The sequence below is a fragment of the Pteropus alecto genome, unplaced genomic scaffold (assembly GCF_000325575.1).
Source record: "Pteropus alecto unplaced genomic scaffold, ASM32557v1 scaffold57, whole genome shotgun sequence".
Classification (NCBI taxonomy): domain Eukaryota; kingdom Metazoa; phylum Chordata; class Mammalia; order Chiroptera; family Pteropodidae; genus Pteropus; species Pteropus alecto.
This window is the reverse complement of record NW_006442508.1, coordinates 15108157-15128244: the sequence shown is the minus strand read 5'-3', so window position 1 is coordinate 15128244 and position 20088 is coordinate 15108157. Positions and strand designations below refer to the sequence as shown.

Genomic DNA, 20088 nt, shown 5'->3' with positions numbered 1-20088 from the left:
TGAATAAAATGTGCTGGATAAAGACAAATATCACATGATTTCACGTACATATGGAATCTAAATAACAAAATAAAGAACAACAACAAAAATGGAAATAAACTCATAGATACAGAGAATATTTTGAGGGCTACTAGATGGGAGGGGGGTTGGGAGGATGGCATAAAAAAGGCAAAGGGATTAAGAGGTACAAATGGACAATTACAAAATAGACATGGAGATATAAAGTGTAGCATTAGGAAAATAGTTAATGTAACACACATGTAAGGGGGAAGAAGTTTACTAGATTTAGTGGGTGATCATTTTGTGAGTTATACAGATCTCAAATTATTATGCCATACTACTGAAACAAGTATATTATTGTATGCCAACCGTAATTGAAAAAAACCTCATTGAATTGCACAATGTAAATACGAGCAACTAATTGTCTATTTCAATAAGATGAAAAAAAAACCTGTTCAGGTCAAAACAATCCCCCCCCCAAAAAAAAAAAGAAATATTAAATGCTTAAGGCAATCAATAAATACTGGATTATTAAATCTTGCCCCAGAGAGTCTAATTTGTATTAAATAAATCCATTGTGTTAAATAAGAATAGGAGAATGAAGAAGGATAAGCTGATGACAGGGACACACCTCTAGGGCACAAAAGTTGTTTCTTTCTTTTACAGCTAATAGCTGGTGATGTCAAAAGAGGGAAGTTAGATGTATTGATTTATTCATTCCTTCCTTCATTCATTCATTTTTTTTTTTTTTAGCACCTACAGCACGTGGTATTTCTCGGTGGTCTCCCATCCAAGTACTAACTGAGCCCAACCTTGCTTAGCTTCTGAGATCAGACGAGATCGGGCACGTTCAGGCTGGCATGACTGTAGACAGATATTTTTGGTTTTTTGTTTGTTTATTTGTTTCAATAAGGAGCTGAGCTCTAAAACAGTATTTTTCTTTGGGCAAAAATATCTACCTACTAATTCCACACATTTTGAGACAACTCATAAAGATTTTTCCATATTAAACTTTACACATCCTAAATGCATTAAACAGATTAAATAAACTAACTATGGCATCTACACTCCAAAAACAGTTAGTTTTTATTATACTATATAATGCATCAAGGTAACATCAATGTTAACTAAGCAGAGTTTAGAGAAACCAAGACAAACTTCTTTTCTTTTTTTCACTTCTATTTAATCTTTCAAAAAATTGTTCTGACAAATAAATGAAACACACAGTAACATGGCCACCCTCAAATTTGTTATTTGCTATCCTGGAAGTCTTCCAACATGTTAGTAATCTTTAATATTTAAATTTTAAATTTCTTTGGAAAATCTTAGACACTAACAATATATATTTTAACTATGAGTCTTTTCTCTATAAACATATACATGTCTACATAATCAGTTCCAGACAAACTAAAAAATATGTCATTCTCTTTTCTAGTTGTATGGCAAAACAAGTCTTTACTATTATATGTTGGTAATGTCTTTCAAGATTTAAAAAAGTAAACTCTCTGTATCCATTATGTTATACCAATAACACATGAATAGTTTCACATGTCATTGCAGAGGTTTATTCTGTCTAACATCTAAAAGAGAAAAAAAAAAAAACAAAAAACTTTTATATCTAATTTCAGGGAACACTAGTCTAGAGTGAAATTCTTAAAATTTCTACCAAAGTGACTCTGTAGCAACTGTCCCCTAAAAATAAACTCAAATGAATTGAATCAAGAACCTCAATTTGTTATTAGCATTATATGTACTTGATAAATGCTCCTGAAATAAATACATATTCCTTTCTGAGTGTTCCATCTTTGCTCATTTAAGTTACTATTCAAGATTCGTAACTTCTCTGCATAACATGACTCTTGGATAAATCACTATATTAAAAAAAAAAAAGATAAATGACTGGATATTAAAGTAATATATGTGATAAAAAGAGTAGATCAAATATAAAATGACATCTTTTTTAAAAAAAGAGATATGAAGCATTTAATTCAAATTTTTACTGTTGAATAATTAAAAATGTCATTTGGCTCGCTTCTAAATGTACTTTCATTATTGGGACATGTGCTTTTCTTTATTTCAAGATGGTAATGCCACTGTGGAAGATAAGTCCATTTGGGGATTTAATTTTCAATAGCAGTATAGCTTGATAGTGAGTGATTTATATTTTGGTCTATTTGGTCTATTTAACTTTTTTTGTTGTTGTTGTTTCCTTTCTTTTTGCATAGGTGACACTATCTTAATGGTCTATTGACAGGAAATTTAGGTTTTCCTCCTATATTTAAATGTCACTTTAAAAACAATCCTATATAACTTGGAGGATACTTAATCCTGTTACCAAATAGTAATAGACCTGTTTAAAGAGTATCTATTTTAAGTGTAAAATGCAAATAAACTGCTGTCTAGAGAGATCTCACAGAACTAGTTTGTTTGTTTTATGTTGACATTTTATGTCATTAACAATGTGATTTCCCTTCATTGTCTGAAACTTTGGCCCAGAAAAAAGATTATGCAAAAAATCTAAAATAAATCAGGACTCTTCACTTAGTTACTAAACTTTATCATTTCACAAAGAGTGCTATGAGAAGCTAAAGTCTCATATCAGAACTCATTCTACTGTCGATATTTCACTGATGGTAGAACATTGAATAATATCATTTAAAACTAGAACAAGAAACAATTATTTAATTTCTCTAAGATTCAGTGTCTATACCTTTAAAATATATATAAAAAAGGAATAATAACTTAAAACTGTTGTGAGGATAAAAGACAATAATGAACATAAAGTGCTGAGCAGAGTGTGTGTGGCCCATGGACTGTGCTCAATGAATATTATAAGAATGTGGACTGACCATCATAATGCTCTGAGTTAAATGATTCCTCTAGTTATCGTTTTTAATCAAGATATGTCTCAGGGGACACTACACATGCATTAGGGGTTAAGATTCTGATGCCCCTGAGAGGAGAAACTAGGAAGATGAAATGATGTCGAAAATCTGCCTGAACACACTATATAGTGCCATATAATTCAAGTGAATATTTTTCAAATCAATCTGTTTTGCAAAAGCATTCTGTTTACATGTAATATGTTTATACCTAAAATATCCATGCCAATGTTTACAGAAGTATGAAAATATTTTAAGCAGTCTTCAAATTAAGAATAAACTAAATGTGTTTGGTTATGTGGATTACATTTTCTCTTTGTAAAAATGAAGTTGCAGCTGACATTTGGATATTAAATGAGTATATTTGTAAGAAAGAATTGGAAATTTAACCTAAAGGCAATTTAATCAGAGACAAGAATCAGAAGACATAGAATTGTTTCTAAAACCTATATAAAACTTCTATATAAAATGGATAAAAAAGACCCCACAAAAGTGTTTCAGAGATAATGTTTAATGAGGTCACATAGGAATAGTTAAGAAATGTCAGCTTTTGTCCAATTAAAGAAGGGGGATCCAATTTTTGAACCATATCCCACAAAAATTAGATAAAATATTTCTATCTTCACAGTAAAGCAGAAAACATATTGGAATCTATCATAATGATACAGAGAGCTTTAACACTAAATAAGACTGAGTAATATAGACAGCAGACAATATTTAGAAGTTTATGCCATAAGGAAGCAATATTCCATTAGTAATACAATGCTAAAAACAAAAAAAAAATCATTGGATTTAAAGTGAAATTTGAGCACCTCCATGAACAGACTGGAACCTTTACAAAAAAGGACCTTGATAAAAGAAAGTAGCATCCCATAATAGGCTATTGTGAGAAAAAAAATAAAAGAGAAAAGATCAATAGAACTTAAAGCAGAGAATAAAGAAATCTGGACCAGTTTAAAATAAATCTTTTACAACAGAGGCTAAGACATTTCACTAGAAAAAAACTGGATATTCCTATCATATCTTTATTGTGTATCACTAAAAGCTGAAATTGTTGAAACACATGTACTTTCTATTTATGCAAGTTGGTTCAGTTATTTTGAACTATTTAGACAGCTTCATAAAACATTTCTTGAAATATTACTATGGACTGAGATCTGAATGAGCTGGAACTTTCTTCACTGCCTTTCTGTCATGATCTAGGCACCTGTGACATCAGCAGCATGTCTCAGAAAAATGCATTTTAATGTTGCTATTACTTATTTGTATATAAGAGGATTTCTGAAACAGACCATAGTCATAGGATGCTAAATTGAGCCTCTTACAAAGTTTGGTCATTCAATTAATTTCTCCTCATAGGAGGTAATGGTATTAATTAACCTACAAGTAAGAACTACTATTCTCTCATTATTAAAACTCGATTATAATTTATTGGATACAATCTAAGATACCTGGGGTTATGGGTTGAAATGTATCCTCCAAAAAGAGCTTGGTCGAAGTCCTAACCCTGGTACATGTGAATGTGGCCTCATTCAAAAATAGTATCTTTGCAGATATAATCAAGTTAAGGTGAAGTCATACCAGAGTAGGGTGGGCCCTAAATCCAGAATGATTGGTGTCCAGAGACAGAAACATGCAGAGGAAAGATGCCCATGTGAAAGATCATGGCAGAGACTGAAATTTTATTGCCTCAAGCCAAGGAATTCTTGGGGCTACCAGAAGCTTAAAGAGGCAAAGAAGGATCTTCTTCTAGAGGCTTTGGAGAGATCATCATCCAGCTGACATCTTGATTTTGGACTTCTAGCCTCCAGAACTATGGACAGGATAAATTTCCATTCTTTGTAGTCATTAAAATATGTAGTGATTTGTTACGGCAGCCTTAGGAAACTAATATACATGATTTCAGATTTAGAAGTAAGAACTGCTTCATTAAACATTATCTCTGAAATTTTGTAATTTTTGTAAAATTACAAAATTACATTACTTTCTTAATGTAATTTTGTAATTTTACAAAAATTCCCATTTGGGACTTTTAAGCACAAAATTCTATGATAAAATTTAATGATTCTTCACACAAAAAGTTTATAGTTACTTTCATGTAACACACACACACACACACACACATACACACATCTCCTCATCTTAAATAGGAAAACATTTTTTTTTTTAATGGCTGTACAGAATTGGTGAGATTTGGGAGAAAACCCTGCTCTCTCATATACTGCTGCTTAGATTATAAATTGGTATATTATTTCTGTAAGACAACTGTGAATAAATATTTTTAAAAAGATGTTATAGCATTTTGTTTAAACTTTAACTTCAAGGAATTTAGTCTAAGGATTAAATCATAGATATGCACAAAAAATATAATCACACAAATTGTAAGAATATTTGTTGCAGTGCTATTTATAATATGAACAACTTGGAATTATCCTAAATGTCCTATAATATGAGATTTGTTGAATGCATTATCATATACCCATATAAATGAAATACTACACCAACATTAATAATATTGTATAAAAATATTTATTGATGTGGACAGTTTTTTATTACCTATTCTGAAATTAATAAAATAGGTTGCAAAACAAAATGTACAATAATATTCTGTATATATGATATATGTAGATGATAATATTTGTAACTCTGGGATATAGATATGAGTAATTTTTATTTTTATTCTTTTTTTAAAAATATATTTTACATAAGCATGTACATTGTTTTTAATAAAAAAACAATTTCTGTAAAATTTTCTATAAAATTTTACAAGCAAATATAAAAAGAATTGCTGATAAAGGAATGTTATGCCAACAAGTGCTGTAAAAAGTATACCAAACAGTACACATTAATAGATTAGTAGTGGTAGAAGCAATTGCTGGCAAGAATTGTTTTACATCCCATCATGTGACTACATTGTCTCAGTTTAAGTATGTTACTGGACCACTATAATCTCTTCTGATTTTCCCCCAAATTGTCATACTTCCCACAGAAGCTATTGATTTCTGTCGTTAAGGGTTAAGATACCATTAAGCAAATTATGGGTTATTAAATAGAGCACAGTGGAGAGTGATAATTGTTAATAAATGGGAAGAGAAAAATATAATGGAGGCCCTTAACATTGATCATGAGTAGTTTCTTCCTATTTCTCAATAAAAGAGATTGTCCAAACAAAAAGAGGTAAAGAGGTATTCCAAGAGACTTAATGCCTCAAATAAAATTAAATGCAAAGAAATTAACTTTCAAAACATGCAATCGTAATTAAAAAGTTTATTGTACATACTAGAAATGTATTTGATGACTGCACCGATCCACATAAAACATTTAAAATGAATATAAACAAGAAATCCAGCGTACTTTAACAAAAACCCCTTCCTTCTTTGCTAATCTCCTTTGTTCCTTTTTCTTTCTTAATATCGATGAGTAGATACTACATGTCCTTTAGTCTAATAGACAAATGCCCTGCAGGAACAAATAGTTCAATTGTCATTGACAAGTGAAGAATAAGTGCAGTGTATGGTTATGTGTTAAAGAGTTATAAATATATGATAGCACAAGAGAATGAGAAAGCTGGTCAGAGAAGAGAGAAAAAACAGCCCAAAAGCAGTGAATGTAGTTTGAGTCTGTTGCAATCACAAACACACAAGAGATGTGGAGGATTTGCAAAAAAGCACAGACAGTTGGAATGGATATGAAGCCTACATCAATGACAATCTTTACAGTAGAAGTATTCAAACTATGAAACTGATTTTTTGTCATTATTCACTTTCAGCCAGTCTTTTCCCAATTTGTAAAGGGCAAAAAGTAATTAAAGTCTATACTTTAATTTTTTTATGAGACTTCTGACTGCTATTTTTGTTTTACTGATAGCAATTGCTATAGTAAAATAAGCACAGGAAATAAAAAAACAAAGATGAAACAGAAAACATTAATTTTCATAATTTTCTGCAGTTTTGAGCGGCACAGCTCCTCATGAATGTGATATAGGCACAGTCTACTAGTGAAATTATTATTGGATCTTATGCTTGATTTTAGTAAGATGAGGTTTAGCTGTTAGTGACAGGACACTCAACATAACAATGGCTAATTCAAGGGATCATTTTATTTTTCCCTCAAGAGAAAACAGGTTTCCAAGGCTAGTACAAAAGCAAGCATCTTCTGTCACGTTCTTCGCTATCTTTAATACATAAATGTCTCCTTTGTGATACTATGTAATGGGTCCTCTAGCCCATAGCAACTGACTAGTCAGAAGATAAAAAAGGGAAGAAGGCCACCTTCATTCAAGAACACTTCCTGGAAGTTGCACGTACCACTTCTATTTATGTATCATTGGCTTAGACATACCTTGACTGCATTGAAAAATCTCTATTCCCAGTAGCCAAGAGTCCAGATAAAATTGAGGGCTTCATTACTGAAGATGAAAGATACTGGTACACATCTACTCCATGGATTTTGCATAACTATAAGTTTATACATACAAATTTAGAAATGACATCAACTCGACCTAATTCTTAAGAGTAAAAAAAAATTAAACAATTTTATAATGTGAAAAATGAATATGTCTCTGTCCTATCACACCCTTCCCACCTAGATCCATGTTCTGAAAGATTTAATGCCATGGTGCTCTTTATTACCTTTTCCATTTGAGTCACTCAATGCCTGTATAAATGAGGTAATAATTGTAAGAATTCTAAATTGCTCTTTTCTTACATGTGTTCCTTCATAACCTACTACTGAAAGCAATTTGTAACAGTCCTTATGGAATCAATGATGGAACACCTGTTTCCAATCTCCAGTGTAAAAACTACGTCTTCAGTGTAAACTAGAGTCATGACTAGAAGTCATGACAAGAAAATTATACTAGTCATCAGCTATTGAAAACAGCAAATGATGCAGCTTCATAAAAAACATATTGCTTTTAAGTAGAGTTTGCCTAGGTCCATCCTCTAGCCTCAGGATTATTTCAGAACTGATAGATTTATTCATCTGGAATCAATATATTAAAAACAATTTGATTTTCCAAATGGTACAGTGAATTATTAATTTTTTTTAAACCAAGAACTTGAGAAGATAGCTCTTTGGCCAGGTGCTTTTTTCTCCCATGGGAGTGTGACTCACAGTTACAGCCTGTGTAGCCAAATGCAAAAGAAAACCTAACCCACTGGCCTTCTCAATCAACCAGTTACCTAAATCTAAACTCTGAAAACATCAAAGCAGAATGATGAAGATGTGATAGCCTTTAGAGATTTCCCTGTAGTTGTTCCAAAAACAAATATCTTAGATTGAACTTCATTAGACAAGAATAGAATGTAAGCTTGATTATACACATAGAAAAATACACAGAAAACAAAAAAAGAGGGAAAATGAAGGATGTGAAAAAATATCCCCATGCCAAAATATGATTTTCTTAGTCACCTGCAAACATTTACCTCAGTTGTCTCATGTGGACAATATTTTAAACTATATAATTTATTTTCACATTTTTCTGTAAGATATTGCTTTTGGTATTAAAAGGTTTTGACTGCATAGAGTTTTATTCACTAGGGTCTTTTTAATGTCTCTGTATTATGAAATTCTGTCATACATAGGCAAACAGATTTAAATTAGGCTTTGGGAATTTGCCATTTCATAAAATTTTCCCTTAGGAGTTTCAGCTAATTAACAAATAATTACAAAATACCCACAGTGTCAACTTTGCTGGCTCTTACTCTGGACAACCAAAGCCAAATTTCAGTCATCTATTTGTATGCATGCTGGCCTCTTCCCATATCCTCTCTCTCTCCCCAACAAGTAGGTACTATAATAATAATGTGTGCAAAGATAAGAGTAAAGATTAGGTAGCAAGGAACACAAAACCTTCAAGGAAATATCAGGCAGGTACAATTACTCTCTGTTCATATAGATATTCAGCAATAGAAATTACTTTTCTTCATAATAAATAATTTATGTTGCTGTCCAATAACACACACAATTTTTTTTTTTCTATTTTACAATTTTGAAATTATCTCATAGGTGTATTCTTTTTTCTCCTCAGAGAGAATTTGTCCTTATGTGGAATATTTTTTGAAACAAATCTATTTTTTGTCTTTTTTAACCTCTTCTTTATCTCCTATTCTCTAAATCTCTAGCGACTATGTGGTGCTTACGTGAGTTTGGAGTTAATTACAATGAGTGGGTGGGATGAAAAGGTAAAGATAATAGAAAATTAAAAAAAATAACTTATTGTGATTTTGACTTGAAAATGACCTGAAAATTTTTGTAAGGCCTAAGGATGTATATGGAAATTTAAGAAACTAAATAATTTATATGCAAATATATAAGTGAGCCTCCAGCTTATTGGAAAGACATGGTGAAGAGTGACAACTTTCTGCTATGCCTAAGGATTTTCATACTGCAAGTTTTCCAGTGTTTAAGGTTTGAACTAGGACTTTCAATGTTGTCACAGTTGTTTTTGTTTAGCCATAATTGGAGAAAAAAAGGAGAGGGCCTAATGTAGAGAAGGCAAGAGATGAAGAAAGAAAGGTTGAGGGGAGGCTAGCTAATGGTTTGCCTTTTATGGAAATGTGAAGTATCTGACTTTAAAAACCTATCCAATGTAAATACTTATGGTACATTGAAAAGTACACTGGAGTTTAGTTATTATTCTCTCTCAACGGAAGTTTGAGGAAGAAAAATCGATTTGACTTAGAAGAGAAGAGGAGGAGAGAGGAGGAAAGGAAGTAATTCTAAAAAGCATAATCTAAAACAAAAACAAAACAAACACAGAACTATCTCCTTTCCTTTCACTGAAGAGGGAAGTTTTATCCTACATAGTATATTTTGATAGATCATCCAGATATAGCAATAATATTTTTGACCCTTTCCTTACTCCAAATCCAGGTCCAAACTTGTAAACATTGCTGTTTTCCAACTTATCTGCCTCAATCTTTTAGGGGAAAAATTCTCATTTCAAGAGGAGACAGCAAGAAAACTAAAGAAACAATAAATACCTTTATTATAATCTCCCCAAAGCGCTACCACAGTAACTGGTAAAATAAATACTGAAAAAGAGAAAAGTAAAAATAGAGAATTTCGGTAGTGTTTAGCCAACTAAAGATAGTACATGGAGAATCTAATAGATTTACAAGAGTAAGTTCAGACTTAGATTCACAAAAAGGAACACTCAAAATGTTACTACCAGTCATAAACTATAGAACTTCCCTCTCCTTACATGCAAATGGGATTTTATATCACTTAATGTGTATTTGTGAAAATTAAATGACACAAATTTTTAATAGTTAATTCCTTAAATAAAAAAGGTAGCATCATTTTATCATTACATGAGAACCTGGGTTCACCTTCTTTTTGTAAACTGTAATTTTTCAGATGTCTTATCTCCAAAACCTAAACTGAATCAAAAACAACCAACCAATTAAAAAGAAAAAAAAAAACCTGGCAAATAACGACAATTAAGAAGAAAACAATTACCATGCAAATTAATTTGTCCCTGTTAATCAATTCAAGAATCACAATATAGTTACCGACTTTGTAGTTATATGAAAACAAAAAATAACATGATTAGTAATACATATTTTAAAACTACCATAAGAGGTATAACAGTTTTAAATACTCTAACATACATCTTCTTCCTCCCTGTCCCATCCTACTACTCTACCCTACCTACCAAGTTTCTTTAACAGAAAATCGCTATCAATACAATTTTTTGTATTGATTCTGAAGATCACTTTTGTGTTAGTTTCACTAGCATTCAACTTAGATTTCTCAAAAGATCATTTCCATCTTCTCTAGGTAAATAGACACACTTCATTAAATTGAATCAACTCCTTTACCTCCTCCACAATAAAATATAACAAAAGGAAGAAATTTTAAAAACCAGCATCTTTAGACCTTTTCTTAAAGATAAAAGGCACAGACCTTTTTTTACTTTCAACTAGAGAAGTTATATCTTCTCATGTGCTAAAACTTCATGAATACAACAAAGCTAGTGGTTCTCATTTCCTCTACCGTAAAATGTTAGACACAGCTAAATATTAGATATCTATATCTGAATTTAACCAAAATGAATGGGTTCAGAACAGGCCTCCCCCAAATGTACCACTTTGGCATGTGGATTATTTTGAACTGAAGGCACTGAGACCCTGAGGGCTCAGAAGAAATTTCTGCCCCTCCCTTATTTACCTAAAAGAATACAAATTGTGGGCCTTGCCCACAGTAAGGGTTATCAGAAATGATTATTTATGGACTATCTATATGGCAGGGCAAACAACTAATTACTGAACATCTGCTCTTCTCCCTCTGAAGCTTGAGAGAGAGTTCTTACTTCATTCCTTGGTTCAGGATGTCATACTACCTCATTTTACCTTCCTGTTTCTGAACCTCTCATGCATCAGGTCTCTAACTCTCCCGTGGATGTGGGACTCCTGTACATCAACATGTATTTAAATTTTCTCTTATTAATGTGTTTCATGTTGATGTAATTATTAGATAAGTTGAAAAAACCTAGAAGGGAAGAAAAAAATTTTCCTCCCACATAAAAGTAACTAAATTGCAACGTTCATATATAGATCTAATTTACTTTATATATGCAAAATTTAAATTTAACAGATAGAAAAACAGTGTTGAGTTTACCTACTTGACAATCTTACATTAGATAGAATCCTAAATGACAAATGCTTAACTACCACGACAAATTCTATAAAAATGTACCATCTATTTCCTAGTTTCCTTTTTATAGAACTAGGTTCATGTTACTCCTGATAAGTAATTTTAAACCACTGTAAACCCACCCTTAAAATAGCTCTGCATTTTCCACAAAATGAAATATAAGGTTTTTTTATTTCAAATTTGATATTTATCTTGATATATGATGAGATAGTCAAAATGGTTCATGAACATTTTTTCCTTTTTCCCTCTGTCATAGAATCCAGCAAGTGTAATTATTACTAAATATCATGACAATGTAGTTTACACTTAGCCACAGATTGGGGTTTGGGTAATGTGACCCAAAGTAACAAGAGTTTGATGAGAAATAAAGAAGTCAAATAAAAAAACTTTATCAACAACAACAAACAAAACCATTCTAAAGCTTACTCCTTACTGTATAAAGTACATTATGACAAATGGAATTCAGTTCATTTCATCTAACTTCAAAATAATAATGCAGCACCTTCTCCCAACCCCTACCTCTGAGAAATAAGGTCTATTTACTGATAACATATGTGATCTTTTCTCCCTAGAAGGCTATCATCATTGTTATTTTTTTAAGTTGTTTTCTAAGAAATACTAGTATTTTACTACTGTTATATAATATACTAACCAACATGGTTACTGTTTAGAATTTTTTCCAGAGCCTAGCTCTAGCACTTAATAGCTATGTAACCCTGAGTGAGCTACCTTACCTTCTCTAAACCTCAGCTTCTTACATATATGAGAATAAAAATACTTACCGTCCCAAGTTTTCATAAGAATTAGAAATAACCTATATGAAGTACCAAACAGTGTATCAGTCTTAAAATTGCTATTCAGTCACTGGTGACCTTTCTTGTTCTTATTTTATTTGGTAATGACATGTCTAACCATATTTCCTAAGTCTTGGATTTCAATTTTGCTTCTATTATTCAATATTATTCCTACATTTACAGTTGGATAGAAGCTGAGTTAAAGTCATATTTTAAATTACATGTTTATAAAGGCAAAGATTTCATATGACAGAAAAAATGGAAATCACTTACCAATTTCTTTCTTAATAGAAAACATATTAAAAAGTTCAACAAAAATAAATTTGTTTCATGATAAATATGAAAAATGAAATGTTAATAAGTGCTATAATAAGCATTCATGAATAATATTGTTATACAAAAAACATTAGCATAAGGAAGACATTGGGTTTTGCATATCTCTTGATTTGAAATTATAAGTACTTCTAATTCACATAGTTTAGCAATGCACAATGTCCTGAATAGCATACACTCAATTTTGATTGGTAAAATGAACAAGAGATTATAAAGTTCCAAGTCACTCATTTAACACTATCTACTCTAAATCACAGGAAAACAAAACAGAAGAAAACTCCAGTGGATTTTATAAAGGAAGCAATGCATTTAAATTGATTTTACTTGGCTTCTACTACTTCAGTCACTCCAAGGTTTCAATTATTTGCATCTCAAATGTTATTCAACAGTATATACAATAATGGGTCACATTTTGATAGGAAACTAGTTATAAAATATTTTTCTCAGCGATTTTAGAATTTTGGAGCTTTAATGTAATGAAGAGTTTTTCCAGTTTAGAAAATGAAAAGAGATTAAGTCACTTAAATGAAACATATAAAAGGAATACACACAGTAAAAGTATGAATTATCAAAAATTGATGGTAGTCCTCCCTTATTTGTAGTTTTGCTTTCCATGCTTTTAATTATCTGAAGTCAACTGCAATTTGAAAATATTAAATGGAAATTTCAAAAATAAACTTCATAAATTTTAAGTTGTATGCCATTCTGAGTAGCATGATGAAATCTCACACCATAGACCTCTGTCCTACACAGAAAATAAATTATTCTTTTTCTCAGTATATATACTACCTTCCCCTTAGTCACTAAATAGCTGTCTAGGTTATCAGATCGACTGTCATGGTATCACATTGCCCATGTTCAAACAACTCTTATTTTACTTAATAATGGCCTTAAAGCACAAGAGTAGTGATACTGGCAATACAGCTATGCCAAAGGGAAGCCATAAAGTGCTATCTTTAGGTGAAAAAAATGAAAGTTTTCAACTTAATAAGAAAAAAAATATTGTATGCTGAGATTGCCGAGATCTATGGTAAGAATGAATCTTTTATCTATGAAATTGCCTAATTTATAAATTAAAACTTTATCATGGGTATGTATGTATACAAAAAAAAACCCCACAAAAACATAGTATATAGATAGGATTCAGTACTATCTGCAGTTACAGGCATCCACTGGGGGTCTTGGAATGTATCCCCCATAGATAAGCGGGGAGGGATTACTGTACGTTATTTTTCTTTAGATTAGATATTCTTCAATTAATTTCTGCAAATAAATCTAATTATTGTTCCCCAATTCCTAGCTGTTTAATGGATCTAAATTAATAATGGCTCTAATTATACCCAAGAGGAAAAAGAGAGCTGCTTACATTTTGGAATTATTCAATTTCTGCTGAACTGAAAGCAATTTACATTTTGTTGCCCTATAGTCTAAAATAGATGCTATATCTCAAAGTTTGCTATTAAATTTGACCAACATTTATTAACAGATCAGTGTTGAAAGTAAGGTTTGTAAATATTATTTACAGTATTTTCATTGTGAAGATATTCACCCTGAATAAATGGGCTTCCTCCATATTACTATTATAAATTACTGTTGTACTATTTTCTACCATGTGCTATTTCATTAATTTTTTAAAAAGATTTTTACATTTATTAACATTTTTTCTCTTTTCTTTTTGAAACATCTAAACTATTTTAAAGTATATTTAAATTTATGTTGTCTTTTAGCAGGGGTTAAGCCCAATATTAGCATTAGCATCTATGATAACTAAAGCCACTTAATAATATGGTTTTTAAAGACCATAAATATAGCTGAAAATAAAAGGTTAAGTGTTCTTCTTTGCACATTTTTAATACAGTATGAACCGTTACCTTGCAAGAATTATGTTAGTTATTTTGCATTAAATTTCAGTGTAGCCCACCTTTTTCCTACCAATTATACAATATAATAAATGCTAATTCAGTCTTGGCATAACCAGCATAAATAAAATAAATATGAAGATTAAAGATACAAATGAATGTATATTGTTTCTTCAAACTTTCAGATGGTGATGTTCCTCAATGGTTTTTACTTTGCCATCAAAACAATCAAGATCTTGCCTGTAGATACCACACGGGGGAAAAAAGAAAAACGTGTTTCTAAATAAACCTGATGGTCAGAAAGGTGAGAAAAATAATGATTCTAGACTAGTCAGTCAGGTGATTATAACCAGATTTTCCAATAAGGTTCCAAATAGTCAAGCTAGATTTTTGATGTGGCAAATCCAATGAAGTTGTGAGTAAAAAACAAAAAAACAAAAAAACAACAACAAAAAACATATAAAATGGGGGGGAATGTAAAAGAAATTACCAAGTACCAGTCTAGTGGTTTAGAACAGACACTGAGGTCTAGTCAGCTATCTGGTGCCTGAACTAACTCAAGGTTCTCCTACATGAAGCTTACTCTGCAGGTTTTGGAATTGTTACCAGCCAACTGAGCCTTGCTGCCAGCAGTGCCCTTGATTCTGGTTACACTTGGCCAAGGGTTCAGATCTGTAAAATATGGCAGTCTTGATTAGTTCATCTGGGGAGCCTGAACCCCTGAAGCATCTCAGCCAGAGACACTCTAAGTCACCATAGAATAAGTTTTCACCAAACAAATCTTAACAATATTCAGGTTCGTCATTATAAGATCATCTTCTATAACACATACCTTACTGAGCTCTCCAGTCATTCGAGTAAATAGGATATTCTGTACACTAGTATGTCTACTGACCACCAGTATCTATAGAGAGTAGAAATCAAGGCAGCTATGTCCATGACAATTACAAATGCATCAGTGTAGTGAGACTTTGAAATTTTATTCTTTTATAGTACCAGGCCTTTTTAATTATTTAGATATTAGCGTTGGGTAGTTAGGTAGACATGAGCGACTGGGGAATAAAGCCTCACCCAAAGACCTGCTTGAAACACCCATTTTATAGTTATAATTTACTCCTGCATCCTGAGGAATGAAGGAATGATGGGCCATAAACCAGCAGCTAGTTTAATCTGGCCACAAGGGCATGTACAATTGATCCTACACTGACCTCCTTTTCACCTCAGCCTCATTATATCACCATTATAATATCATGCCTATGCCCGGAGTTCATGAATCTAATTATAACAGACTGAATCCTGGGTAACCACATGCACAGTAAGCAAAGGGTTATATAACAGTCAAATGTCAATCAAAATGACTTCATGTGCCAAACATCTAGTAACACTTCTGTAACCTCCTATCATGGCCCTAAAAAAATACAGATCTCCCCACTTCCACAGGGTTACAACCCTCTTCACTGTAACCTACTCCTTCCTTGGAGCATACTTTAATCAAACCCCTTTCTCTCTTGAAACACACTTTAATAAATCTTACTTTTTCTAAATCTAGCTGATCTTTACTTATTTACTGTATCAGCAAAAAGAACCAAGGACCCCTCAGTACTACTGGGGTGACAACAGATTTCAGATTACCCCAGAGGTAACATTAGGAATAAACTTCCCATTATGCACATTTGGGATCCACCCCTCATTTCTCTCTGATGACAGTTTTCAGTTATATAAGACATCCCTTCCAAATGCATGGTTTCTTTAAGTTTACAACTCCAACGAAGCACTTAATAATCTTCTGCCATCATATTTCCAGTGTGAGTGCTACTACTATTCATCAAATTAAAAGCTAAAATTGGTGGACGCCTGCTAGTCTGTAACATTATAAAAAAGGCAGAACTTTCTTTTTGGCAGCCCCAGACCTTCAAATGGTAAGATAATCATAACATGGTATTGGCACTAATATAGATTCATTCTCATACCATCCAACTCTGTTATCAGTTTGTTAATATTTTCCTGTCTGTAATGTAGTTTCTTCCTAATCTGGAAGGCCTGACAGTTTTATTGACTATTAAACAGTTTTTGAGATTTCTTTTCCATTTTCCCAGTTGTCAGGTCCTCATTAGACAGCAACTGAGACATCTCTGAAAAGAACTTTTTCATAGTTAGTAATTTCAATAGGAATCTTCACAAGAGCTGAAGCTCCCTCTAATAATACCCTTGAAATCAGACATGATAAAGTTCTGACCAGGTGTCCTTAAGTTCAAAGAAAAAGGCCAGAAGGAAACAATTCTGAAAGCCTATAAAGTACTACTTCCCTGGTTACCTTTTCATTTCTCTCAGCTCCTCTCTCCCAGTAAGTTTCTTTTTTGTTTTCACTATCTTTCTTGTATATATATTGTCAATAGTGTCATGGATGAATATATATTTGTTTATGTTGTCCAATAAAGAAGTCTTTTTTGTTTTGTTTTGTTTTTTTAATGCCTACAGCACCTGGATTCCTAGATGGTCTTCCATCCAAGTACTAACCAGGCCTGAACCTGCTTAGCTTCTGAGATCAGAGAAATTTTTTATTATTATTGTTATTGTGACAAAAAATAAACAAAATTTGCACTGACATTTTTAAATATTCAGTATAATATTGTTAACTATATGTACATTGTTGTGCAGCACAAAGATAACTAAATTTTACATTATAATTTTAAATAGATATTTGCATTAACATATGAAATTTTATATCATGTGATTCATATTTCCCCTCTTCTCAAATTTCATAAATATAAACAAAACATCTTATATTCTAAAATCCCCAAAAGATATAAATTAATTCCATGTGTTTTAAAAAGGAGATGGTATTGAGAGAAGGAAATTCACAGTAAAAGTGACATGAACGGACCATTCATTTGTATGGCCATTAGTTCCATAGGGCAGCTGATCATAAATTAAGTGCCTGACATTCAATAATAGATGATTATATCTAGCATAATGAAGTTATAATAGAAGGTGTTCACACACTGCTTGACTATTAAGTGCCCATTTATTGTCCCTGCACTAGGTGTGATAGTGATAGGCTATACAAATCATCCAGAAGAAATGTCAAAATAGGCTCCTTTGCTGATAAAGCACCACACATGTTTATTAATATAGCAGCTTGTCTTAGAACTGGCCCATCTGCTGATTTAAAATAAATCTTTTCCGATAAATATTTCAAAGTTAAGAGCATGACCAGTAGTAATAGTTTTAGAGTAACAGAAATGGAAAGGGAAGAGGTGAAAAAAGGAAAATAACTGGAACTTAAATAAAATATTATGCTCTTTCTTTTACCTTAGATGTGTTTAACAGAAGAAAGAGCAGGGAGGTAGCCTTTAATGTGGAATTTGCTTTAAACTAGTGCTGTGTGAAGTGCAGGCCTTTGGAAGCGGCCCGGGCTCCAGCTATAGCTGGCGTCAGGTGGAAATGGCAAATTTCACCAGTGTTTTCAAGGTTCACATCTCAATAAAGTGCAAAATGAAATACTCAATTAAGAAAATTTCCAGAGTAACAGTTCATATGCATTTAAACTCATCAGTAAATATTTTACCAGGTAGATTTTATAAAGAAAAATATAGCACAGATTCTTTTTTAAGGGGTGATTTTAAAAAAGGATTTGCTTCTAAAAAAAACTCCCATTTCTTGTAAGATAACATCACATTTTTTATATAACAGAAAAATAACAGAAGCAAAACTTAAAACTTAAATGCTTTTTTTTTTTTTAATACTTTAAGAAATCAGAAATACAAGACTAACACGTTTTCCAGCTGGTATTCCAGGTTTTATGTGCTTGCAGTGCAGCCTGTACATTCCATGTCTGTCTTCAAAAATGGTTTTATCTAACAAACAAACAAGTATGCCCTGAGGTGCCCCTCTCAAATGAACACACACATTTAAAATGAAGAAGTACAATTGTTCAAAATAGTGAAACAAAGGAAAGGCATGGACTGCTTGGTAACCAGAAGTGGTTTTTACTCTATGGTATTGGCTTCATTTATTTATTCATTAACATCTAAATAAAGTCTGGCAGGCATGCCTTTCAGGTTCCAGAAAAGAACTTTATCAGACTCAGTATCACATAAATCCACTAGTCATACTTTTCTAAATAAATTACTTCTTGAAATAACTAACCACCTGGTGACAAAAGGGCCAATTCAATTACTCGTAAAAGGCTAAAGGTTTCAGATACCCCTGAAATTATTTTTTTATATCTCTCATAAACTGAAAGGAAACAATTTCCAATCACATTTCATGTTATATGTAGTTTCAAAGGATTAATAATGGATAATTTTTAGTTTGAACATAAACTACTCGTCTTCCAGAACAGTTATCAGTATCTACAGAAATGATCAAAATTAGAAATCAAGGAATTGTGCTTTCTCTCTCAACATATCCAATCGATCATTAAGATTTTTAATGCTTTAACTGCAGTGTTTATGAATCCTTGACCTCTTCATTCCCATGCTGCTATCTTTTGGTTTATACTCTCAATAACTCTTTCTCGAAATAACCTATTAGTTCTCTCTGCTCTCAATCCATCCTCAACATTGGAGTCAACATTTCTATGAGAGTTGTGTTAATACCTCCTTGCCTGAAGTCCTTTGTGGTTTCCTAGCATCCACAGGATACTTAGAATTGCTAGGCTTGGTACATAAAGACATTCTAATCTGAGCTACAAGCCCTGTACTCAGTTTTTTCTCCTCAGTTCACACCATATCGACTGTGGACACTGAAGTCTCATCCAGTACCAGAGGCAATACAGACTAACCTGACCAACTGACTAACAGCTTCACAATCACCAGCCATGTCTGAAACTATTCTTGTTTTAACAGGATCAATAGTCAGTGTGCCGAGCATGAGAATTTGATCCTTATGAACTCAGCAAATGCAGTCTTTTCTTTGGTTATCTGTTAGCAGTTAATGCTCTTCCTCCCTGTGGCAGTTGCAACTCCAGGGCATTAATTGGAATCCAGGAAGGTGTTCCCTCAGGTCCTGCATCTAAAGGGCTCGGCATTTAGTCCCATACCAGTTTGAATTCACAAGTTTCCAAATTATTCTGCGGCTTCTGGATCAGAGAAGTCAGACATTACCCAGAGGCCAGTAATGTGAAAAATGGAGGGGAAGGAAGGACAATCTTCAGAGAATTTAAGTGGCAGGAGGGAATTCTGTAAATAAAATTTTAAGAAAGGCCACACCAATATGATTGGATTTAACTCTCTCTAGGCTATTCTTCATTCTGCCTATAGCTAGAGTCGTCTTTTAAAAATCGAAATCAGATTATGTATTACTGTGTGTAACAACCCATTAGGGGATCCTCATAGCTCTTAAAATAAAACCCCAGCTGCTTTCAAGGCCTTCAAGACTGACAAAGATTCTTTGCTTGGCCAAACTTTAATTAGGTTCCCGAAGCTTTTCCTAGGACCATCTGTGTAATTCCTTGTAAAATCCAGTTTCAGTAAGAATCTTGCTAAGGCAGTTTAACCAGAACCCCCAACCCTCTACATGTGCTAGTCTTCATTATCTGATGCAGTTCTGCATCCT

The 20088-nt window shown here is 32.5% G+C and overlaps 1 protein-coding gene and 1 pseudogene across 1 annotated transcript in view; both read right to left on the bottom strand.

Moving 5' to 3' along the window:
* The window catches only part of ADGRL3 (adhesion G protein-coupled receptor L3), a 566410-nt gene that overhangs the window by 183068 nt on the left and 363254 nt on the right, over nt 1–20088 (bottom strand). The gene's annotated exons all lie outside the window — the stretch shown is intronic.
* Nucleotides 754–872, bottom strand: LOC112471580 (annotated as a pseudogene).